This window comes from Ptychodera flava, chromosome 10, assembly GCF_041260155.1.
Source record: "Ptychodera flava strain L36383 chromosome 10, AS_Pfla_20210202, whole genome shotgun sequence".
Lineage (NCBI taxonomy): Eukaryota > Metazoa > Hemichordata > Enteropneusta > Ptychoderidae > Ptychodera > Ptychodera flava.
Window position 1 is genome coordinate 6,213,839 of NC_091937.1, and position 27,751 is coordinate 6,241,589.

General features: G+C 40.4%; 1 protein-coding gene across 1 annotated transcript in view; it reads right to left on the minus strand.

The window, feature by feature from the left end:
• The window catches only part of LOC139141862 (probable U3 small nucleolar RNA-associated protein 11), a 248,198-nt gene that overhangs the window by 118,088 nt on the left and 102,359 nt on the right, over nt 1-27,751 (minus strand). The gene's annotated exons all lie outside the window — the stretch shown is intronic.

Consider the following 27,751-nt stretch of genomic DNA (forward strand, 5'->3'; position numbering starts at 1 on the left):
GGCAATTATGAAACACTCAGTGATCATGCTTACATCCCATGTATCATACGATGACGTATATGTAAATGTTACTGTGTGTTTGATCTGTACATTTTATAAAGTGATTGACTTAGTGAGACAGGAGATAGACATCGTCCGCCCGCACGGGTCGTTAGCAAGGCAGGAGCCTTCCACTAACGAACCCGTGCGTGATCACGTTGCTATATTGTGTGACGGAAGTCTGTTGGAACGCCAAAATCAGGCGGACCAATCAGGGCGCGCGTTACATACGCGGAAATAACAAGGAGATAGTCCCCCCCCCCCCCCCCCCCCCCTCAAGCAATCAGTCAAGCTGCGACAGGAACCGGAGCTAAGAGATCAAGATTGACGAACGATTGTTACTTCTATCATTCAACATTTCTACAAAAACGAAATTGATGTTCTGAAGATAGTTTGTTGAGGACTGAGCGAGAATGTGGAATGAATTTTTCAAGTGCATTTGCAAACCATTCGCTGACATTTAATACGTTTCATGCATTGGTCAAGCTGCAAGACAATTTGTTCACTCGCGCGAATGAACTTTCCCAACCGCAGTGGCGTGAGTTTATTATCTTCAAGACTCTTGCCGCCAACTGAACAGGAAAACACGACGTAAAATGTAACGTGTAATTTGGCGACAAAAGTACTTGTTCCGGCTAACGAGTAGGGATGTTAAATTCAAAACTGGTTTGTATCATGGTCGGTAACGCCGCAGTGCTTGATGGCACAAACATCGACAACGAAAGACATCGTTGACAGCGTTCTTTTTCCTTTTGATTCATTGATTGTCTCTCTAACTCTGATGACACTCGGTATGTAATCTTCCAGGTCATGCATGGACGTAAACCGTTAGACGTCTTCACCTGAAACTTACTACGAAATTCAAAATAGCGCAGAGTTTCTTTGTGGACTGGTGATAAAATAAATGTCTTCCGGGAGGGCTTACACTAATTTGCGGAACGGAATGAGCGGAACGGAACGGAACGGAATGGCCACACGAGGGAAAAATAGTTTCTCTAAATTTCTCTTTCTATTTTTTTCGCCCACTTGATTTTCGAGCTAAACCACTTTGGACTTACAGAATACATCTTATTTTTTCAACCCTACAAGTGATGCATTTCAATGTGTAGAAGTTTTTCCTGTTTTTACCCGAGATGTAGACTGAAAGATTCAGTCGTGTGAGGGCGCTCCAGCTCTCTGCGGGCTACGACCCTTACTATGACTCAGGATGCATTTGGGTGAGCAGTTCTGGTACAAGAACAATCAACGAGGGCCAGCTTCCGATTTCAGTTCTCATCCCCGGTCACCCAAACGAATATAGCCTCACTCTGATATGGTCATTCCTATGGCTGCTTGCTTGCTAATCTCTGGTCATAGCAAGTTTTCTTCAGTTTTCTTTTTTGGTCGAGAAACGATGAGCTAGTTTCGTGTGATTGTTGTTCCGATCCATAAGTACTAGGATTTCATAAGAAACACCCCGCACCTGTTGTATTTTTTTTTTTGCATGAGCTAGATCCATATCGATATTTTGTTTCAATTTCAACAGCACATAGCAGCGCATCGTCATCATCCGCATGTATCAGTGAAGTTGAAAAGGTCGTTTTCGTGTTAGTAACAAGTCAACACAGTATTTTTCATTTATTCACAATATTACACACGATTTGATTTTCACGCAGCTGTATTCCGCCTTTTTGTTCTCATCTGCGACTGTACAGGGGCAGGGTCGTGTTCATGTTCCGGGAACCAAGTTCGGCTCTGTACGGAAATACGCCGAACGTGCTCAGCATTGCCGAACGCTGTTCTCACCACAAGAACCGGTCACCCAAACGCACTTTCATAGTATGGGTCATAGGCACCGGAGTGCCCGCACATGACTGAATCTTTCAGTCTATGAGGGTCGTAGGCCGCAGAGCACCCGAACATGACTGAATCTTTCAGTCCACCCATGATGATAATCTCGAATATTAATAAAGCTTTAATTCATATCTGAAACTACCCCTGAATCCAAATCTTACCCTGGATGTCGCACTAATGATAGAGAACTGCTCCTATGACATAAAAAAGGGGCATGCAGTTAGGCGCAGTGCACCGTGTAACAATTCTTAACCGACTGTGCTGCCCTGGCTGCTTGTGTTGAGGTTAATTTAATACGGGAATGTCAGAAGATGGAATATGGAAGATGGGATGTGTTGCGTGGTGCCTTAAAAAGTCAAACCTTGTAATAATCTGGAAAATTAGAAAACACTCACTGCGAATCCAAACACTTTTCTCTCGTGAACGTGTATGCCAGTGCGAACGTGGATTCTACGCGTTTGCGTTCACTAGCCAAACCTGGCTACTAAAGCGTCATCCAGTTTATTACTATAAATAGCAAGGAATGTACGCACACACCGCACATGAACTAGCATCAGACTATAAACAACTCTTTCTCCTATCTACAAATCAATACTTTAGCTGTCAATCATTTCAACGAGTCTCACACTTTCTCTTGCAACTAATGACACAGGCAACCTCCGCACCAATAAATATGAAGCCAACAAGGCAGTGGGAATGTATCAATTTAGAGGTCAGAGGTTATCACCGCCAAAGTTTTGTCCTCCCCGCGAAAGGTAGCTAGGCACCATGCCACCATAGGAGGTGAATGAGCTGACACATAATGGTAGCTATATAGCATCCTCTATCAAGTGCGATATGTGAGGTAAGCTTTTGATTCAGATGTGGTTTCAGAGTGGAATGATGGCTTCATTTTCTGTAGTCTCATACACGATTTTCATTTTGGAAAAATTACGAATATTAATATGCATACGAAAGTTCTGTTTTTTATATCCACAATTCCTTCTGTTGCTCCAAAATCCACTGCGTGACAACCGAAAAACAAGGACTAATTTTTGGATTTTGAGAAACTATTTTTTTCCCTCGTGTGGCCATTCCGTTCCGTTCCGTTCCGCCCATTCCGTTCCGCAAATTAGTGTAAGCCCAGAAGAGAAAGATAACAGTCTGTGTACTGCATGCCGCACTTGTGAATTTTGCAAGGCAACTGTTCATGGTTCCCCTGAACAGAGAAAAAAACGTTACCGTTTGCATTTGCGTATATTGGCTCTTTTCATTTTTAATGTATGATAAATGAAATTTATCAATCGTACACATACTACAACTATTTCCGATTTAAGTTTGCCGTTTTGCCGATTTAAATTTGACTTCACTGTATGATTGTATGAACGTACAGTAGGCATGGTACCCTGCGTATTCGCAAGTCTGATCAGCTTTTTTCACCGTTCGATGATGGAAAATAAATATAACACGTTTGCTGTGATATCAGTTTCTGTCAAAATTGATGCAGTATCTCTTCAACGTTCCTAAATTGGCAGTGCAAGACATCTTCCTACAAGTGCAGTGTATACGTACTCTCTAGAGGCAATCTCACAGTGGACTGCGAACGTTTGTAAAGGTTAATTTGTAGCAAAATAAACAAAGTGCGGCATTCAACTCTAGGAAGTTAGGGGTGGACCATTTGATATCCTGGGGGGGGGGCTTGGAAGATTGGTGAAGAGCAAAAATTTTTTTTCACACCTGCTTCACCGTGAATTATTTTTTTCTACAGGGCATATGCTGACATCTTTTTTTTCACTTTCATTTTTTGAGATATCCTTTTTTTTTTCTACACCTACTTTATTTACCGGTATATATATGAAACACCGGTGTTGCGAGGTATATATATATATATATATATATATATATATATATATATATTATATATATATATATATATATATATATATATATATATATTCTGAAACTATCCAGTTAAGAATGTGTGCCCAACTGTCAAGTAAGCACCTAAAAATAAATAACTGAAGGGGGGAGGTCAGGAGGGGGTGTCCCCTCCTGATGTAGAAATTTTTGGAAATATCAAGTTGAAATAACGCAATTTTGTGATACTTACATGTATATCACACCCACCCACCAGTGAAACCAACTAGTAACAATGTGTGCCCAACTGTCAAGTAAGCACTTAGAAATAAATAACTGACGGGGGGGGGGGAGGTCAGGAGGGGGGTGTCCCCCCTCGTAATATAGAAACTTTTGGAAATTTCAAGTTGAAATAACGCAATTTGGTGATATTTATATCATACCTTTGGTGGCAAACAATTTCATTATGACTGTATGTCAATACCGTCTGGGTGTACTGAATTCTTGATATCAGCGTACGGGGAAGTACATGTAAAATCCACATGTATACAAATTGATTCCTCTAGTCAAGACACTCATCAAATGTCTTTGAAGATTTATACACTGACATCATCTGCCACCAACTTGTGAAAATGCGTGCCCAACTGTCAAGTAAATGTATAACTGAAGGGGGGAGGTCAGGAGGGGGGTGTCCCCCCTCCTGATGCAGAAAATTTGGAAATTTCAAGTCGAAATAACGCAATTTGGTGATACTTACATCACCTTTGCCAAGATTTTTTTTCCCAAAGTTTCAATGGTCCATAATTTTTTTCCATCACCCACTTAAAGCCGGATTTTTTTTTTCAAGCAAATCCTCTTGGCATCTTTTTTTTCCCCAAATCTTCCAAGCCCCCTCAGGATATCAAATGGTCCACCCCTTAGACTTTTTTATCATGGCAGGCGTTGATTTTATCACTCGCAGACAACAACAACTCCAAGCTGTTTTGAAGAGAAATCTTAGAAGTAGCGATTACGTGATTGGCTGTATACAGGTCACATACAATCGCGCGGTGGCGCTTTACAACACAGGGTTTGTGGGCTCAATCAGCCAAGGTCTGATTTCGGGGAGCGCCCCGCTGCCCGGACAGCAGACCTTGGCAAGCGAAGATGGGAGATAGAGAGACGCAGACAGAGACCGAGACACAGACAGACGGACGGAGGGTCTCGCATCTCCTTTCGAGGAGAGGCCTGACTTCTCTCGTTGACTGCTACAGTTATGTATCGGATCAATGAATAAATCATTGTGATTGACACGGGAACCTGGTCTCCTGACTCTAATTACGAAAGCATTACGATCCTGGTTGTACCTCTCATTGGATGTGTGGAGAATCGTCGAAGTGTATTCTTAGACTGGTTAAAAGTTATCCCCACCAACAACAACAACAAGAGAGTGAGAGAGAGACATACACTCTCTGTTATCCCCAATCGTAACAATGCCATCGGCCCAATGGAAGCGTCCTGTAACATGTTTAATGCATCCATTTCGTCACGGTATATCGCTGGTTTTTCCTTTCCACTTGAAGTAACTCTTTAATCTCATGTGTCCTGACTATATACCATCTTCGATCCCAAATACTCATATACAGTTTTCGACCTTATGCCGGCCCTACTCCATGAACAGAATTCAGCACAACCCCATCCAAACATTGACCTTAAAGGCGCTTGATGCCGCTAAAAAATGCTGCGTTCTTGTCATAGAATAAAGATAGACGAAATGGGCGGCCACGCCCAAAATAAAATAGGAAAATTAGATAGTCGGTAAATTGAAAATTGGGAAAACGGAAATAGTGCATTGTTGGAAATGACGTTCGTCGGGGGGAATTTGAATGGCCTGAAAGTGCCATCTTCACAGCAGTATATACCAATGTCTCATATTTAAATCTCGGACGAAGGATTTACAGTTGAAAAATAGGCCTAAAATTTAATAATCAAGATGAAGAAAGCATTTGAAAATTTACATTTTGCTCTTTTTCATTTTTTTGAAGATGCAAATCGGTTAATTGGTTGGCCGGAACGTGCCACGGATTTAACACGATGCATTACAATAAATAGCCATTGAAACAGGACGCTTGTAGCCTTGATAAAATGCGCTTGTCCATGCAAATGTTTAAATTGACAAAGAGATTGAAACAAAGACATTATTCCAACGGGTTTGTTTAAGTTATGCTGTTATGAAATTACATCCGTACAAGTGGTTTACATGACAAAGGGGTTCCGGTATGTTTCAATGAACATTCATTGGAGTTAACACGCCCCCAAAACGTATCATACATTACATGTACATGCAGAGTGTTGAAATCAACCGCATTACTTGAGTGTATTTCCGTTCACTGGGCAGAAAGGAATGCCAGCAAGCACGTACAGTCCTTGGCATTTAAATTACATTGGCGGATCCTTATACATACACGGATTACATTACATAAGTGTTTTTTTTTCACGTAGTAGAAAATCACTACTTGACATGGTAAGGCTGCGTTCACAAATACTTCTGGAGGAGGGGGGCGGGAGATTTTTGAAAATGACGCCCATTTTTTTAAAATCCCCCCTTACGCACTCCATAAAATTTCAGGTCCCCCCCCTTTCAACTCATGAAAAATTTGAGGACCCCCCAGCCCCTTCATGGTTTCGCATACCAACGTTCTATACCCATGATGCTTTGCGAATCTAGCAGCTTTGAGGGTACCACTTTGCACCTATCGCGTATCCTTTATCACACATCTGCTATGGTCAGATCCATTTTTGCATGTTTTCTGACACATGTCCGCAAAAGTAAGCTAATTGGCCATTTTGAATACGTCTATGTATTTTGTAGCTGTTGAATGTAATAGCATAGATGATAGGCACATCATGGTACCCTCGGTATCGAAGCCGCGAGTTTTGCAAAGTACCATGGGTATAGAACCTTGGTACGCCGAAAATCAGTAAGTTATGTAGTTGAAGATGCCTTAATGATGGTCCTTTGACATTCATATTTTCAAGTCCCCCCCTTTTGCAGTAGCATTATTTTTCAGGTCCCCCCTCAATCCCCTCCCCTCCAGAAATGTTTGTGAACGCAGCCTAAGGCATTGTTTGAGTTATGTATATGAGGCCGATGTTGTCTTGAAGTTGAAGAGGGAGAGTCATTTCCAAACATAGGATTTCACTCCATTTTATACCAATCATCGCCTCGCGCCTATTGTTGAAACCATGTTGCTAATTTTCCATAAATTACACTACCGCAGGATGTCTTTTGCGTTTACAATGTTATCACAACACTTTTTCAAGTGTACTAGAAAGAAACCTGTGTTACACGCGGGCAGTTTGAGCATAAATTCCTGTCAATGTCGGATTAATCACTTTTTATTTATTTGGAGAGGTCAAATGGTAAAACTAACACAAAGTTTTAATTTGATGCACATGCTGTAGGACGACCGCTTCGAGTGTGGACCGCCAATGTGACAGAACGTGCACGGCATATTCCTTTTCACAATGAATAAGTACAATTAAATTAGAGGTGTTAAAATTCGGTGTCAAAATTCGCACGTGTGAAAGTAAAAGACGACAAATACTTCAGTACTGTGTCCAGAGTTGCAAAACAAAAAAATAAGAACTGGTTGACAATGACCAATGCATGGTATCGCATTTGCTTTAGATGTACACTTGCAAGACGGAAAATAAACTCACCGAATCTATACTACTAAATGCGAGCTGAAACATTTCAGTGTTAAAAAAGCGAGAGCGGGTTAAAATGCAGAACTATGAGGCAGCATGTTCACCTAGGCGAAAAATTAAATGAACATGAGCATAGACAAAGTCGTAGGCTCACCTGAAGTTTTTTACATTTATCGAAATAGTTATCGGTGACTGTACATGGTCCAATGAGCGATGACCGCGTGAGGGCGACATAACAGGAATGCGCAAACGTGAATAATAATTGTGTGCGCAATATTCAAATGAACCCAGAGAAAGCAACAGTGCTGGTGATCGGAAATCTTTTCTGTGTAGCGGTCCATCAATGGCCCTAAAGATGATGAAATTTGCAAATGTCAGACAAAACTATAGGGTGAGCATGGCTATAGTAACAGATTGGTCCAACATAGCTCCAATTCCGAGAAAAATTGGTACGCAAAAATGGCAACTCTCATTTAGTAATATAGAAGATGTTTGGGTGAATTTTGTCTTCTATTGAACAAACTTTCTTTTCACTTGAAAAAACGTCAAAGAGCCATGCAAGGATTCGAACCCGGAACCTCTAGTACAACATATCCCTTCCATCCCCATTTCTTTACAAAGGACTTTCTGCCGACGATCTTTCACAGATGTTATTTAACTAAACCAAATGAATGCGGAAGTGACGTAATGCGTTGACACTGACACTGCGACGTCGATCCCGGCAATGCCAAAAACACCCCTAAAATTCCTGGAATAAGACAGATGACCAAAAGTGTGGCGATATAACCCGATAGATAACCCGATAGAGCACCGTTACTCGTGCGATAACCTATACTTAGCGTTTTCCTATGATCGATACACTGGTGTTCGACCATCACTTTACCCCCGGACTTTACCCCCCCCCCCGGACTTTACCGCAGCAAATCGAGTAGCCAAAACATCTGATGTCTAATATGCTGAGTCATTCTGACCCAAATAAGTGCATCCCAGAAAAAAAAACTCTAGGGGAATGTTGACAGCACACTAGCCAAACAAACGTATGTTTCCAAAAACGTGTTCTTCGGCCTTACGCCTGACATGTCGGAATCTGACCCTACTCAAGTTGAGAATTCTTTGAGACATAGACCAAATTTTTAACCCTATTTTCACTAATTTTAACAAATTTCACAAGATTAAACCTAGATTTGCTCTTGATGTGGCTGGTATTGGCGGATTTAACTTGCGTAGGTCGGGTTACTGATGGTGCTAACTATTCTTTTTTTGCCTGGTTAATCTTGCCTTATCGAATGTAGGTAGAAGATACAATAGAAGTTACAATAGAATACATAACAACGCTCCCCATCCCTGGCCCACCCCAAACAATTGCAGCAGCTACATGTACAAGAGTTTTGGGTTATTATCCGACCCACGTTGATAGAAGAAGAACATGTTAAATCTTGCCTACAATATAATAGATGCCAAGTTATTTTGGCGGCATTGAAATAGTCAAACAAAGGATGGCTAGGCACAAAACAGGCTATGCAAATTACATTGTTTTACACAGGAAGTAGAGTTAAGTTTTCAACCCTATTTAAGATCAGAAATCGAAAGCGTAACATCCCATACAGGACTTCTTGGTGAGCACAACAGCAGAGTAAGTATTTTCTATATTTGCCAACAAATTCTGCGAATGCTGACAATTAGTCCAGTCATTTTAGGCCAAAAAAGGGCATAACCCACCACAAATTGCAACAGAAATAATTTTTTCACCATTCAACTCAGAAAAACCAATAGAAAAACATATCAAAAGTCTACCAAAATCCAAGGAGTGGAACAATGCCTAATTTGCATAAATCCAAGATGGCCGCCACCCTATTATACATTCAACACTTACGGCCACTTACTGCTACATATCGGTCCGATTTTCACAATTTTTTTATTTTCGTATAACTTGTATATTCTGTTATCATTTATGACATGATTAGGATGATTACAATTGTATTTATTTACAAAACTGGCACATTAGTCTGAATTTCATGGTAAAACAAGGGGATACGCACTCTATGCCTTTTAATCAATACTTCCTTGACTAATTTTGAAAGATGCTACTGTATGGGGAGTGAAATATAAATGACATAAAAAGGATTCCCTGTATAACTAATACAGAATATGTATCCATTTTGTCTTTCGTTGTTAATTTGCCAATAATCTATTCCCTATTTCACATTATAGCCAGTGGCTGAACTTGCGCATTATTTAGGACATTCGTACGATATAAACACAGTTACCCTGATTTGAAGCCTAATTATATCAAGTGTGGTAATATTGTGCTACCTATGTACATCACTGGTTGTTGTCAAAGTTGTGAAACTCAACATGGGGTTCAATACAAGTTGGTAATTTACATGTAAGCCCCGTATCCCCTTCATGGAGAAGCCCTCCCATATCGAACATTTCAAAATCTATAGGAGGTCTTACAAGACATATAAGCTTTAACAAACAGAGAAAAACACAACAAGCAAAGAAGCTTCTCCGACGATTCGAAGAACCAGCCTAACACAACTTATACACATTTAACTAAAAAGATAATTGCTACAAAAGCAACTTCTCCAACCAAACCAAACAGCCCTTTTCAGAGCCACCTAATTTTCCAGAAAGAGAACTACCGTAGAAGTACGATGGCCAAGCAATCACACTCAAACTACAAACACAGAAAAAAAACCAAAGGGACACTGATACTCCCAAATCACGCAAAAAGCCCCAGCATCAGCAAATTCGTTGACATCCAATTATTAGTGGCTGATCTAGCCCAAGAAAACATCGGAATACACTTAAAAATGATTATACAAAATCAACCATCGTTTATATTTAAACCACGAATGACTTTGTTAAGAAACTAAGCGAGATAAAAAATACCAGATTGTGCATTTAATCTTAATGCACATAAATCATTCAAAAAAGCTGGAAATCGAAATGGGTACCACAAACAATAGCACACGATCTTCTCCTAGGCATGTACGCACAGTACTGATAAACAAATGACCATCGGACCGGCACACTAAAAATTTACACAAAGTAATTATAGTAGTCATACACGAACAAAAAAAAAGATAAAATAATAAGCTTCTGATGAAGGGACCTCAGATCCAAGCGTTTCGAAACGCACTTTCAAATGGATCACAAATGACTTCTTACACTTCAGACCGTACGTTGTATCGCCCTGTTTTCCAAAACTATATAATTTTGGACACCAAAATTATATAAAAATCAAAACATTACAGTACACATATAACGAGTAACAACGAAAAGAACTGAACATCCGTAAAAAATAGTATGGTATGTAGGACCCACTCCCCTCCTTTTTGCTATGCCAATCCTAACAGACAAGGGAGCAACTCCAAAATCACTGCTTGAGGTAGTTTTCAAAATGCATTTTCAACAAACTTTGCAAATTTTCTAACTGGTCAATTAAAAAGATACGTCAGCTTTTCTTAATTTGACATTTCTTGAACACTTTCAAGTATTGGACCCAGATACTGTTCTTGTAGTTCAAGATATTTAAAACATTCGAAAATAAAATTAAATTCGTCTTTAATGACTCTACTATCACAAAGCCGTTCGTTTACTTGTTCACGGCTACCCGTGAATGCGAAGATGTAGAACTCCTATGCGTAACTGCGCCTATAGAGGTCTTTGGCAACGACTTAAATTCAACTTCACATATTTTTAACTATATATTGTGTCTTAAATTTAGCATAAGTGCGCAGGTTTATGGCGATCATTTCCAACCATGTCTCACAGGTTTTCAGAAAAATTTTCTCCTTAATTACATCAATATTAATATCAAAAAGCATTTCATCACTAAGTCCAAGAGTGTCCGTAATTTGACACATTTCTGATGACCAATTATTTCAATTTAAAGAACAATCAAATACAAACATTTTCTTGGTAATTCTATCACCATTTGAAGTTTTCAAATGCTTCCATAATCTAAGTATGTTGATCCATCTTCGATCTCTAAAAGCATACCAGCCTGTGTCTCCTGTAACCCCGGTAGAGGAGAAAATCTCTGTATTCCTAGAAAAAAACCTCACAGCTCTATTTTGAACTGATTCACTATTGTAAAGTTTTTCAAAACCCTATACGCCCGAGCAATAATCAAGGATTTATACCACACAAGCGTTGTTCATCTTAGTATAAGTTTCAAATCCCATGTTTTTCAGTTTTATAAATTTAGTATTTAAAGACCCAAGTGCTCTGGTTGCTACCTCAGAAATCACGTTTAGTGAATAATCCAGCAATACAACTCCCAAATATTTATACCTATCAGAGTAATTCAAGGGCATATCACCTATTTCAATTTGGAAGGCACTTCTATCAATAGTCTCCTTCTAATATGAAGTACATTTGATTAAGCGTTATGTATTCAAATCCTCCATTTCTTACACCATTAGTTGAAATGATTTAACATTTCTTGCATGTCATTTTCATTGTCAGCTAAGATCGCAATATTATCTGCATATGATAGTATACAAATATTATTATTATGTATATTAATACCTCTTTTAATAGTTCTGAGTCCAATGCCAGATCACTAATATATAGAGAAAACAAAGTAGGCGAGAGGTTATCGCCTTGTCTTTCACCTTGAATATAGGGAAACAAATCTGTTTGAAAATCATTTACATTTACAGAAGTTGAGGTATAATAAATAATCTTGAATTTCTTTCTATACTTTTCTAAATTTGATATTAGTATTATTATTGTATTGCTATTTGTTTTTTATTTACTATTTGTTTATTTCCCAATAAATACATTTTCATCTTGCAAAATGAAACAAGTATTGATTCGAAGAATTAGTGTGTGCATATACCATTGTTTTACCATAAAATTCAGATTTATGTCCCTGTTTTGTAAATAATGGCAGTGGAATTACCCTAAACATAGCGGAATTGAGAAGAGAGTGTACAAATTATATGAAAATAAAAAAATTGTGAAAATCGGACCGATATTTTAGCAGTAATTGGCCGTAAGTGTTGAATGTATAATAGGGTGGTGGCCATCTTGGATTTATGCAAATTAGGCATTGTTCCACTCCTTGGATTTTGGTAGACTTTTGATATGTTTTTCTGTGGGTTTTTCTGAGATGAATGGTGTAAAAATTATTTCTGTTGCAATTTGTGGTGGGTCATTTCATATTTTGACTGGACTAAATACCGATGGACAAAATGAATGCACTGTTTGTCTGAAATACGCTTCAGATGAATCCGTGGCATATTTCGGCCAAGCAATAAACCGATTTGCATCTTCAAAAAAGAAAAGTGAAAAAGAGCTAAATTTCAATTTTCAAATGGTTTGTTCATCTTGATTCTTAACTTTTAGGCCCATTTTTAAATTGCAAATCCTTCGTCTGCTCTAAGGATGGCACTTTACGGCCATTCAAATTTACCTCCGACGAACGTATTTTCCAAAAATGGACTATTTCCGTTTTCCCAATTTTTCAATTTACCCAATGTCTAATTTTTCTATTTTATTTTGGGCATGGCCGCTCATTTCGGCTCGGAGGGATACGGCCGCTAAGTGGGGGAATCACTCGTCTTCGATGACGTCACACTCGTTTGGAATACGGGGAGATTATATACATATATATATAAGTATTGGACAAAAAAGTTAAAAGGCCAAACTATTTTTCCTAATCCTGATCGAGCCTTCCCGTTTTGGTGTCCTTCCCATTCTTTCTACCTTACTAAATAGGTTAGCATCATGCTAAGTGGTCGAGTAACATTCTTAAGGTAGTATTGTTGGCAGACAAGTCGACAAGTCTCTGAAGAAAAAGTTTTCTGAAGAGTAATACTCCTTCTTGATCACCTGTTTGTAGCATGAAGACCTAGTTGTAAAGGGAACACAGCCACATTCAAGAAATTAAACTTTTCTTCTGCATTCTTGTGCAAAGACCCCAGTACAACTGTAGCTCACATAGTTCCATTTATTAAACATTGCGAGAATCTCTGATAATGAGATTGTTATGACCATATCAGATTTTTATCACTAGCCTACTCAAACCTTTTTTTTGAGCTTTCGGGAAAGAAGACTGTTACGTTAACCCTATGGTACTTTGACATTAAAGCCTCAGTCTTTCTCGTTTTGACATATTGTTGTTTGAAATGGTATCTTCAAGTACTAAAAGTAGATGATAATTGATACTGAATCACACAGTTTTCATGACTAACCCTCCTCACAAAAGTATACAATTTGCAATATAACGCGTGAAGAATGACTTTCTGTCCGGACAGAAAGTCAGGCTTTGTTTACATATGGAATCCAGCGTAATAACACTGTTGTGCCTGCGCACCAAATGTACATAGATTCAGCCATGCATAATGTTCATGGAACCCACGCAGAAGAGGTTTGTCGCCCCAAACCAAGCAACTCTTTGAAGAAACTCGCAAAAATTCACATGTATACCATTTCTGCTGTAAACAAATCCGCGCATCATTTCAAGTTTTACAGGCAATATTTAGGGCCTGTATGTAGCTGCAGCAGCACAAATCTTGCTTATATAAATCAGACCACCCTATATAGGTAGGTTCGTTACAATACAAGTGCCACGCAATAACACAGTGAGAGAACTTAGATGGTTCAGTTGGGTGCATGACACCTTCTCTTAATAAGCATCACTGCGAACTCTGCCATAGGGCAAATTACTCACGTAGAGCACTCTTATAGTAAAATGGAGTTGGGAAAAATCTTCCTTTTAGATCCTTAAAGCTTAATTATAGCAACAGGAGATGAAAACTGTGGTGTTAACACTCTTCTTGTTGTAAGTTCAAGCTCAGTGTGGAGCAGTTACGCGGATGCAGTTAGTGCGGTGGCCCGTACGCGGCAAACAGAATTGTAATGTTTAGAACATAAACAAATTTCCAAGTGAAACTCTTCACTATCTTGAGAGATTTTCTTTTCCCAAAGCTACGTTTAAATTCTGTACATGGTACTAAAATGAATGGTATTTCCTTTATTCTCTTAAACAAGTCATCGTTGATGACACAGTCCCCGCTTGTCTAGTGTGTTATAATCTTTGGTGTCTACGTTACTGTAGAATGACATTGATGCAACTTGTGTCAGTTGGTGACTTGCCAAAAAAGTAATCTGAGCATCACTTAATAAATGACCTGTTGGTCACATCATGTTGATCATATCATGAAATAAATTGACATACATATGTATCTCATCTTTGTGCCAAGTTGAAACAAAATTGGTTCGGGGAAGTTTGAATTATGCTTCAAAGACATAAAATATCACATGCATGGCTGTCAGGCCTCATATTGGATGATATTGCAAAATAATTCGACATGCGTATGTATGCCAAAGTGCCTTGCCTTTGCGTCAAATTTGAATAAAATCCATTCAAGAGTGTCTCAGAAATAGCTGCGATTGGACAGACACACCATGAAACAGACGGGACTCATCTATAAGTCCCCATCACACTGCATCAGCAGGAATTATCTTTGCACCAAGATTGAACAACATCAGTTCAGGAATGTTCCGGTTATGATTGAAAGACATAGAAATCGCACAAAAATGGCCATCTGGCAGCCATATTGGATCGTATTGTATTGCAAAATAAATTGATGTGCACATGTATGTCATAGTGCATTGCCTTTGTGCTAAGTTTGAACGAAATCGGTGCAGGGACGTTTGAGTTATGGTTGAAAGACATGAAAAATCATATAAAAATGACCGCCTTGTGGCCATATAGGATCATATTGCAAAATATATTGATGTGCATCTGTATGTCATAGTGCATTGCCATTGTGCCAAGTTTGAACGAAATCGGTGCAGGGACATTTGAGTTATGGTTGAAAAGACATGAAAAAATTGCATAAAAATGGCCCCCTGGCGGCCATATTGTATCGCAAAATAAATTCATTTGCACGTGTATGTCATAGTGTCTTGCCTTTGTGCCATATTTGAACGAAATCGGTGCAGGGACGTTTGAGTTATGGTTGAAAGACATGAAAAAATCGCATAAAAATGGCCGCCTGGCGGCCATATTGGATCATATCACGTAATAAATTGATATGATGTGTATGTCATAGTGTCTTGCCTTTGTGCCATATTTGAACAAAATCGATGCAGGGACGTTTGAGTTATGGTTGAAAGACATGAAAAATCGCATAAAAATGGCCGCCTGGCGGCCATATTGAATCATATCGCGAAATAAATCGATGTGCATCTGTAGGTCATAATACTATGCCTTTTGCCAAGTTTGAACGAATCGGTTCAGCAGTGTCTGAGAAACTGTTGATGACGGACGGACGACGCACGCACGCACGGACAGACAGACGGGACCCAATCTATAAGTCCCCGCCGGACTTAATAATGTCTTGCCTTTGTGCCATATTTGAACGAAATCGGTGCAGGGACATTTGAGTAATGGTTGAAAGACATGAAAAATCGCATGAAAATGGCCGCCTGGCGGCAATATTGGATCGTATCGCGAAATAAATCGATGTGCATCGGTAGGTCTTAGTGCATTGCCTTTGTGCAAAGTTTGAACGAAATCGGTGCAGGGACGTTTGAGTTATGGTTGAAAGACATGAAAATCACATAAAAATGACTGCCTTGTGGCCATATAGGATCATATTGCAAAATATATTGATGTGCATCTGTATGTCATAGTGCATTGCCATTGTGCCAAGTTTGGACGAAATCGGTGCAGGGACATTTGAGTTATGGTTGAAAAGACATGAAAAAAATCGCATAAAAATGGCCCCCTGGCGGCAATATTGTATCGCAAAATAAATTCATTTGCATTTGTATGTCATAGTGTCTTGCCTTTGTGCTAAGTTTGAACGAAATCGGTGCAGGGACGTTTGAGTTATGGTTAAAAGACATGAAAAATCGCATAAAAATGGCCGCCTGGCGACCATATTGGATCGTATCGCGAAATAAATTGATGTGCATGTGTATGTCATAGTGTCTTGCCTTTGTGCCATATTTGAACAAAATCGGTGCAGGGACGTTTGAGTAATGGTTGAAAGACATGAAAAATAGCATAAAAATGGCCGCCTGGCGGCCATATTGGATCGTATCGCGAAATAAATCGATGTGCATCTGTAGGTCATAGTGCATTGCCTTTGTGCCAAGTTTGAACGAAATTGGTGCAGGGACGTTTGAGTTATGGTTGAAAGACATGAAAAAATCGCATAAAAAATGGCCGCCTGGCGGCCATATTGGATCATATCACGTAATAAATTGATATGGATGTGTATGTCATAGTTTCTTGCCTTTGTGCCATATTTGAACGAAATCGGTGCAGGGACGTTTGAGTTATGGTTGAAAGACATGAAAAATCGCATAAAAATGGCCGCCTGGCGGCCATATTGAATCATATCGCGAAATAAATCGATGTGCATCTGTAGGTCATAATACTATGCCTTTTGCCAAGTTTGAACGAAATCGGTTCAGCAGTGTCTGAGAAACTGTTGATGACGGACGGACGCACGCACGCACGCACGGACAGACGGACGGGACCCAATCTATAAGTCCCCGCCGGACTTCATAATGTCTTGCCTTTGTGCCATATTTGAACGAAATCGGTGCAGGGACGTTTGAGTTATGATTGAAAGACATGAAAATATCGCATAAAAATGGCCCCCTGGCGGCCATATTGTATCGCAAAATAAATTCATTTGCACGTGTATGTCATAGTGTCTTGCCTTTGTGCCATATTTGAACGAAATCGATGCAGGGACGTTTGAGTTATGGTTGAAAGACATGAAAAATCGCATAAAAATGGCCGCCTGGCGGCCATATTGAATCATATCGCGAAATAAATCGATGTGCATCTGTAGGTCATAATACTATGCCTTTTGCCAAGTTTGAACGAAATCGGTTCAGCAGTGTCTGAGAAGCTGTTGATGACGGACGGACGGACGCACGCACGCACGGACAGACAGACGGGACCCAATCTATAAGTCCCCGCCGGACTTAATAATGTCTTGCCTTTGTGCAATATTTGAACGAAATCGGTGCAGGGACATTTGAGTAATGGTTGAAAGACATGAAAAATCGCATAAAAATGGCCGCCTGGCGGCAATATTGGATCGTATCGCGAAATAAATCGATGTGCATCGGTAGGTCTTAGTGCATTGCCTTTGTGCAAAGTTTGAACGAAATCGGTGCAGGGACGTTTGAGTTATGGTTGAAAGACATGAAAAATCACATAAAAATGACTGCCTTGTGGCCATATAGGATCATATTGCAAAATATATTGATGTGCATCTGTATGTCATAGTGCATTGCCATTGTGCCAAGTTTGAACGAAATCGGTGCAGGGACATTTGAGTTATGGTTGAAAAGACATGAAAAAATCGCATTAAATGGCCCCCTGGCGGCAATATTGTATCGCAAAATAAATTCATTTGCATTTGTATGTCATAGTGTCTTGCCTTTGTGCTAAGTTTGAACGAAATCGTGCAGGGACGTTTGAGTTATGGTTAAAAGACATGAAAAAATCGCATAAAAATGGCCGCCTGGCGACCATATTGGATCGTATCGCGAAATAAATTGATGTGCATGTGTATGTCATAGTGTCTTGCCTTTGTGCCATATTTGAACAAAATCGGTGCAGGGACGTTTGAGTAATGGTTGAAAGACATGAAAAATAGCATGCCTGGCGGCCATATTGGATCGTATCGCGAAATAAATCGATGTGCATCTGTAGGTCATAGTGCATTGCCTTTGTGCCAAGTTTGAACGAAATTGGTGCAGGGACGTTTGAGTTATGGTTGAAAGACATGAAAAATCGCATAAAAATGGCCGCCTGGCGGCCATATTGAATCATATCGCGAAATAAATCGATGTGCATCTGTAGGTCATAATACTATGCCTTTTGCCAAGTTTGAACGAAATCGGTTCAGCAGTGTCTGAGAAACTGTTGATGACGGACGGACGCACGCACGCACGCACGGACAGACGGACGGGACCCAATCTATAAGTCCCGCCGGACTTCATAATGTCTTGCCTTTGTGCCATATTTGAACGAAATCGGTGCAGGGACATTTGAGTAATGGTTGAAAGACATGAAAATCGCATAAAAATGGCCGCCTGGCGGCCATATTGGATTGTATCGCGAAATAAATCGATGTGCATCTGTAGGTCTTAGTGCATTGCCTTTGTGCAAAGTTTGAACGAAATCGGTGCAGGACGTTTGAGTTATGATTGAAAGACATGAAAATATCGCATAAAATGGGCGCCTGGCGGCCATATTGGATCATATCACAAAATAAATTGATATGGATGTGTATGTCATAGTTTCTTGCCTTTGTGCCATATTTGAACGAAATCGGTGCAGGGACGTTTGAGTTATGGTTGAAAGACATGAAAAATCGCATAAAAATGGCCGCCTGGCGGCCATATTGAATCATATCGCGAAATAAATCGATGTGCATCTGTAGGTCATAATACTATGCCTTTTGCCAAGTTGAACGAAATCGGTTCAGCAGTGTCTGAGAAACTGTTGATGACGGACGGACGCACGCACGCACGCACGGACAGACGGACGGGACCCAATCTATAAGTCCCCGCCGGACTTCATAATGTCTTGCCTTTGTGCCATATTTGAACGAAATCGGTGCAGGGACATTTGAGTAATGGTTGAAAGACATGAAAAATCGCATAAAAATGGCCGCCTGGCGGCAATATTGGATCGTATCGCGAAATAAATCGATGTGCATCTGTAGGTCTTAGTGCATTGCCTTTGTGCAAAGTTTGAACGAAATCGGTGCAGGGACGTTTGAGTTATGATTGAAAGACATGAAAATATCGCATAAAAATGGCCGCCTGGCGGCCATATTGGATCGTATCGCGAAATAAATTGATGTGCATGTGTATGTCATAGTGTCTTGCCTTTGTGCCATATTTGAACGAAATCGTTGCAGGGACGTTTGAGTTATGGTTGAAAGACTAGTCTCGGTTACCCAGAATCCTCTGTACTTCCGCTACGCTTCAGAGGAGGGTCTGGGGAAATCGCATAGGAAAAAATGTAATCCAAGATGGCCGCTGACTGAAAATGGTCAGCCGCTGATTGGCCAGAACTTTTGTGACCCCAGCCGTGACCCAAGACAGTCAACATGGAGACTATGGCGCAGAACCCACAACTGATGTCTGCTATCCGATTTGCGTCTGCAAAATACAACATCACATACTGTTTGAAAGATAAGCAGATAGAATGTTTGGATGTTTTGGTACGAGGGAAAGATTTACTGGCGATTCTTCCGACTGGTTGCGGGAAGACATTGGTTTATGCTTTGCTTCCTGGCTGCAGTTCCGTAGCTCGAGGTTTTGCCTATCGGTTTTTGGGTAGGACGGCAAAACCAGAGCTACAGATCCAACGCTTCTGAAAGTGCACAGGTTACCGAACGGAATTCTGTTCGGTGGTTTAGCTGCGTTTCTCGACGTATCTGCAGTGTTTTTTCACGTCGGTTCAGCTTCCGACCAAGTTTTGAACATACTACCAAATTCAAAATAGCTTGGAGTTTCTTTGTGTCCGAGTGATAAAATAAACGTCTCCCATGATAAGAAAAAACGTCTAAGTTCATGAAATTGAATACCGCGCTTTGTTCATTTTGCAACAAAATAACCTTAACAAACGTTCGCAGTCCCACTGTGAGATTGTCTGTGTAGCTCTGAACTTTGTATGATGACGCCTTGCACAGCCAATTTAGGAACATTGAAAAAAATACTACACGAAGTGAGAAAGAAAATGATATCATCACTAATGTGGTATATTGATTTTCAATCATCGAACGCCGAAAAAAAAACTGAACCAACTTTACATGAATACGTAGGGTACCAAGCTTAGCCTACTGTACGTTCATGCAACGGAAAGGATGACGTGTTTCAAACGAACGTTTTACCAAACGAAATATCTTGTACACTCGAGCTTATATAGACGCTTTGTATGAAGTCGATGTGCAGTTGAAGTTCAGCGATACGCAAAGGAACTAAATTACACCCTAAATTTACTAGTTAGTGCACACTGTATGCGCCATGATGTTCCTTATGGCCCTTGTCATACAGGTACGTATTTGCAGTTTTCCAATGAAGCAGCTAACACTTATGGAGAACGGTGTTGATTTTCAAACAGCCACTCTACAGACAACTGAGGGAAATAAAACGTACGCGTACGCAATCTTTCGACGAGCGACCATCACAGTTACAGCAACCTGTCTTTTGGAATCTTCAGACGGCTTGAATACCTTAATCTGTAGAACATGGTTTGTACCGTTTCTTTTCCCGTCAATCAAACTAAAACAAATCTGTAAAATTAAAACGATTTCTGACGACAACGTATACAAGTACAAGTCGTCACTTTCCAAATCGCCGTGGGCTTTTCACTTTGATCAGTTCATTGGAACCATATGAACAGTTGACTTTGGTTAAATTGTTGCAAAATTTACGATTGCGGCGTGCACTACAGACGTTTGTTTTGTCACAGAAGACGTTTATTTTATCACCGGGGCACAAAGAAACTCCAAGCTATTTTGAATTCGGTAGTATCTTGCCGTCACGTGTACAGTATACAGTACCACGCGTACAGTGGGAAATCGGCCAGCGGCACATTGAAAATAGTCAAAATAACGGAAATTTGGAAAAGTAGCCAGGCATCAATGGCACTTTCAGAAGCATTGGATCTGTAGCTCTGGTTTTGCCGTCCTACCCAAAAACCGATAGGCAAAACCTCGACTCGAGCTACGGAACTGCAGCTAGGAAGCAAAGCATAAACCAACGTCTTCCCGCAACCAGTCGGAAGAATCGCCAGTAAATCTTCCCTCGTACCAAAACATCCAAACATTCTATCTGCTTATCTTTCAAACAGTATGTGATGTTGTATTTGCAGACGCAAATCGGATAGCAGACATCAGTCGTGGGTTCTGCGCCATAGTCTCCATGTTGACTGTCTTGGGGTCACGGCTGGGGTCACAAAAAGTTCTGGCCAATCAGCGGCTGACCATTTTCAGTCAGCGGCCATCTTGGATTACATTTTTTCCTATGCAATTTCCCCAGACCCTCCTCTGAAGCGTAGCGGAAGTACGGAGGATTCTGGGTAACCGAGACTATTGAAAGACATGAAAAATCGCATAAAAATGGCCGCCTGGCGGCCATATTGGATCGTATCGCGAAATAAATCGATGTGCATCTGTAGGTCATAATACTATGCCTTTGTGCCAAGTTTGAACGAAATTGGTTCAGCAGTGTCTGAGAAACTGTTGATGACGGATGGACGCACGGACGGACGGACGGGACCCAATCTGTAAGTCCCCGCCGGACTTCGTCCGCGGGGACTAAAAAGCAACCTGAAGGGAGAGCAGCACAACTTTTTGGTCTTCCTAACATCAACTAGTGTATTACTTTTCATAAACCCGCACAAGGCTAAGAACATTGAGAAAAACACCCAGGACGCTATGTAACTGAATTTACTGCACGCAGTTAACCTACGGCGATTGGTCACAGTCGCGTGGGTTGTGATACAATGTTATGTAGAGCAACTAAAATCACCAAAATGATCACCACATTATGCTTAGGATAGCGACAAGCACAAAATCTCGCTCAAAATCACACAAGACCAATTCTCGCGAAGCCAGAGCTAGGCGAAGGACATTTTGTTGCATCAAAGGAACAGAATCTCTCTGATGTGATGGACAGTGCTCTGCGGACTGCAGATTTCTCTACCTGGTTATATTGTTAGCTGGAGTCCCGATGGGCCAATAGAAATCAAGCTCTCGCCCTACCTGATATTGTTGTGGACTGGAGAAAGGTCACTGGGCAGTCATTGTAGATCGGTTCTATTCATAATTTGTCGGCATAAATATACAGGTGCAAAGGAACGCGTACCAGTACGCGTTTCAATGTTCCCTCTAGACGTAAAAGTAGGTAATCCAAATTCAAGAAAATCACAATCAAATGATATGTTGAAGAGAGCAATTCCTGTTCACGCTTAGCTGAGATGAATTAACCTTTCATTGTGTGTTGGCCTTGGTAGGTGGCTATGCTTGCCCACAGGTTATCGTAACGTTGCTTGGATAGTCGTTCGAGGCGGGCGGCCGGAGATCGCCGTTTACTTGGAAAAAATAGAAAGGTCAGACATCGATTTCAGACAAGCAGCCAGAAAGAAACAAAAGAAACAATCTGGCGTCAAATAAATGATCCGCGACTATCACAAATACCTCAAATGTTTATTGCTGCAGTATGGCCGGCCTAGAAACGTTACATGTGCCGAAATTTGGCAATATTCACTTCCTGGGGATTCCGCACACTTGCCATGTATCCGCCATACTGACTTAATTGGACTTCGCATTGAAATGTGTGTAAGGTAGTTCGAATTCAGTATGGCGGATACAGGGCAAGTGTGCGGAATCCCCAGGAAGTGAATATTGCCAAATTTCGGCACATGTAAAAAATGATGTAACGTTTATAGGCCGGCCATACTGGAGCAATAAACATTTGAAGGTATTTGTGATAGTCGAGGATCATTTATTTGACGCCAGATTGTTTCTTTATTTCTTTCTGGCTGCTTGTCTGAAATCGATGTCTGACCTTTCTATTTTGTCCAAGTAAACGGCGACCTCCGGCCGCCCGCTCGAACGACTATCCAAGCAACGTTACGATAACCTGTGTGCTTGCCCAGAGAGATAGACCTCCATTTTAAAAACTTGCAGTTATTACTAAGGATGTTGGTAGTCATTTCATATCAACAGACGTCATGACGCCCTTCCTTTGATTTGTTAAACGAATATTTGTTTATGTTTAAATAACGAAATTGCTTTAATTTACGAAATCAATTCAACTTAGATTTCGCCAAGCAGCAAACCAAAGTGTCTAGAATAAAGTATGTATTTTTCTTAACCGCGGGGTATAAAAGGCCACCAAGCTCATTAAGGATTCATAACAATTAGAGCACAGGGACTTGAAAAGGGCCAATTAATAGGTGATAAAGAATATAATAATAAAGAAAATACTATTAAACAATATTTTGTTGTGTACGAGCCTTTTTCCTTGTCTCGCCCTGTTTCCCAGCTCCGTACGATCGACGGTACAGTATACACATATTGACTGGCCATGAGGGCAACAGCATACGTCTGTACCCCGAGGGACTGTGAGTCACCCCCAAAAACGGACTGTTTCCCGAGGCCGTAGGCCGAGGGAAACAGTCTGTTTTTGGGGGTGACTCACAGGCCCGAGGGGTACAGACGTATGCTGTTGCCCTCATGGCCAGTCAATATGTGTTTTGTAACACATCCCATCCGTAGCCATGCATAAGAACGTACTATACACAAAACTTGTCCTCATGTAGGCCTATGATGTAATGGAGTGGTTCAGTAAGAAAACGTTTTTCCTAACAGGATCGCAATACTTCTGCAAAACGTTCAATGCACCTTGATTATAGTTTTCGTCCGTTTCGATTCCTTGTTGGAGACCAAAGCATTCAATTCTTCTTCAGAAAGTAGGATAACCAAAAAAAATTTCTCGACTATCGTTTCGATCGGCCGCAGACGACATCTTTGTTTACATTCCGGTCCGCGCACGCGTCAATGTCGTTTTTGACGTCAGCGGGCATCATTTTTTGGAACTGATGCCTGGCAGGCAACAGTTCCAACAAATGATGCCTGATGACGTCGTTTACGTGGATCAGCACAAAAAGAATGCATCCCACGTGACTATCAACTGGCGAATTAGAATACAGACTGCGGATGAGGTGTGTTACAATATTAAATATGTATGCAGTATGCAGTGCGCCCTCGCTTGGTGAATATTGGGTGTAGGATTTCTGCATTGACATTCACACTGTTGCCGTATTAGTCTTACTAGAAGGAAACCCGTGTTACACACGGGCAGTTTGAGCATAAATTCCTGTCAATGTTGGATTAATCAATTTTATGTATTTGGAGAGGTCAAATGGTAAAATTACACGAAGTTTCAATTGGATGCATATGCTGTAAGACATCGCTTCGAGTGTGGAACGCCAATGTGACAGAACGTGCACAATTTCGAGGGCATATACCTCTTCACAGTGAATAAGGGAGCCGTCATTATTTACGACCTGGGGGGGTCGGAGGAATTGCTCCGCGAACTCCGAAATTTGAGTAACCCCCCCTGCCACGCGAAAAAAATTTGAATGACCCCCCTTGCCAACTCAAAATTTTTGAGTGACCCCCCCTCGCACGTAAGGTGTATCATTATATATATATATATATATATATATATATATATATATATATATATATATATATATATATATATATATATATATATATATATATATTAATGTTAAGCTGTAGCCTTCACAGGGATGAGAAGTGCTCAATACAAATACCTGTATGTAGAGCATTTTAGCATAATATGTTCAAGCTTTGTAGTGATCATCAGATGAGTGGGTTACCTATTCGATGTGGCAAGCCTTTATGCTATGAGATCTGGAATGTACCATTTTGGTAGGAGGTGGCCACAAATGTTATAGACAATATTTAGTTTCGTGACGACATTTAGAAACCAGCTCTGAGCGTTTAGAAATTGTTAGCAGTGATTATATTGAGCTTTCAGACCAACAAAGATGTACCCGGGGTTATCTCTGATCTCATGTGTCTGTAGCGATATCTATCGTGATCTTAATCTTACACTATGGCATACAGATAGGCCATAACTACTAAATCTTTATAAGTTAGATGTAAAATGTTGTCCAAATGTTCTTGGATATCTATCTTCATATTTACGCTCAAACAGCAAAAGGTTAAACTCAGTTCAACCATGTCAACTACATGAAAAAAAAGTCATTGTTAGAGATTAAGCTCTGTTGTCAAATTGACTGGTTAGTAACAGAATGTCAATACGTCTTGGTTTACTGAATTTCTCAATAACAGTGTATGTAAAATTACATGTAGAAATTACATCCAAATTGATTCCTGTAGCAAAGACACACAATCAAGTCTTTGTAGTCTAATAGTAATACACAGACATAATCTGCAACAAGACAGTTAACTGTGTGGGCTATTGGCCAGTATGCAACTGGAAATGAATTACTGATGGGGGGAGGTCAGGAGGGGGGTGTCCCCCTCCTGAGGAAGAAAATTTTGGAAATTTCAAGTCGAAATAACGCAATTTTGTGATACCTACACGACTTATCACACGTCAAAATTTTGAGTAACCCCCCCTGTTCTTCATCATTTTTTTGAGTAACCCCCCCCTCACCGTTCATCATTTTTTGAGTGACCCCCCCTCAGATTCCTCCGACCCCCCCGTAAATAATGACGGCTCCCTAAGTGCTATTACTTAAGAGGTGTTAAAATTAGGTGTCAAAATTCGCACGTGTAAATGTAAAAGACGACAAATACTTCAATACTGTGTCCAGAGTTGCAAAAAAATGGTTGACAATGGCCAATGCATGGTACCGCATTTGGTTTTAGATGTACACTTGCGAGACGGAAAATAAACTCACCGAATCTATCCTACTAAATGAGAGTTGAAAGCCGGATTTCAGTGTTACAAAGCGAGAGCGAGTTAAAATGCAGAACAGTATGAGCCCGCACGTTCACCAAGGCGAAAGATTAATTGAACATGAAGCAAAGACAAAGTCGTAGGCTCACCTGAAGTTTTTCGCATTTTATATCGAAATAGTTATCGGTGACTGTACATGGTCTGCTGAGCGATGACCGCGTGAGGGCGACATAACAGGAATGCGCAAACGTGAATAATAATTTTGTGCGCCACATTTAAATGAACCCGGAGAGAGCAGCAGCGCTGGCGACCAGCGATTCGGAAATCTTTTCTGTATAGCAGTCCATCAACGGCCCTAAAGATGATGAAATTTGCAAATGTCAGACAAAACTATAGGGTGGGCATGGCTATAGCAACAGATTGGTCCAACACCGCTCCAATTCCGAGAAAAATTGGTACGCAAAAATGGCAACTCTCATTTAGTAGTATAGATAAGGCTGACAGTGTAGCGTGCGAAAGTTGACAAGAGAGGGCGCACTGCAGGCTGCATACATATACTGTACCGCGTACAGTCGATCATACACATCCAGGAAACAGGGCGCGACACGGGGAAAAAGCTGGTACACAAGCCCCTGTGATTAGAGTGACCAGTGGCAACAGCTCAAGTTTGTGCTCGGTGATTCATCCATGCGAAATGCGCACATATGGTTTCATAAACAAATTGTCCACACGGCTATCCACATCATAATATACATTTTCGTGATAAAGAAATAATTGAGAAATATTGCCACGTGCCATTGTTCAGCGCGCGTGAGAAATGGTTGATTGCCATTGTTCAGGTCCGTTGCTAATCACCTTCATAAACACGATGTTTATAGGGTTGTTGATCAGACGTGGCTAGATCCCGGGTCATACCGCGGCGGGCTTTAAGCAAAATGACTTTCTCATTACAGCAAACTTTCATACTTCATAAAGATAATTTTTTCTGTATGTGATTATCTAGTGGATATATCTGAACTGCATAATGTTAAAAACATGACGAACAAATAAAAAGACACTGTGAAAATGCCAAACTTACTGTTCTAAGAGAACGAAATTTACTGTTGTTGAAACTTAATCGCATCCTCTGAGAAGAGTAAATTTGACATTTTTGTTGGGGCTTTCTAATGCTTTTACACTATAGAGTTGAGATATTTAAAGATGATAATACAGAAAAAATTGTATCTTCAAGGAATTGAGGTTTGCTATCAGAAAATAATTTTGCTCAAGAAAAATGAATGTTTTATTCGAGGTACTTTAGTATTCTGCTTGGAGAAGATCTCAGCAACACTATTTTATTAATTAACGTTCTTGGAAAATTACATTCTTCTAAAAAATGGGATTTGTATTAACAATCGAGGGAAAAGACTGAAAAGTCGATATACCCTTGAAATAAATCGGTTCCTTTTTGAACGATAAAGGAGGCATCATGGCCAAGTGGTTAGAGCGATGAATTCCAGATCAAAAGGACCGTGGGTTCAAGCCCTAGACCAGTCGTAGTGTTGTGTCCTTGAGCAAGGCACTTTACTCCTTATGCTCCTCCCCCCCCCCCAGGAGTGATGGGTAACGGGGGTCTGGCTCTGTATAGGTGAGTAGCACCTGTTCCAGTCACCCTATCCTTAGGAGAGGATGAATAAGAATTAAAAAAATACTTTTGAGAATCAGTTTTTTTTCATTCAAAAGTGTAAAAGGTAACACTCGAAAAAATATAATTCAATAATTTTCTGATCGGGAAATTTTTCAATACCCTTTTACTCCCCCAAATAAAGTTTAAGGTTTTCTCTGGATAAAATACACTTTATATTCAAAACAAAAAAAAGGCAGTGGCGTTCATGCCAAC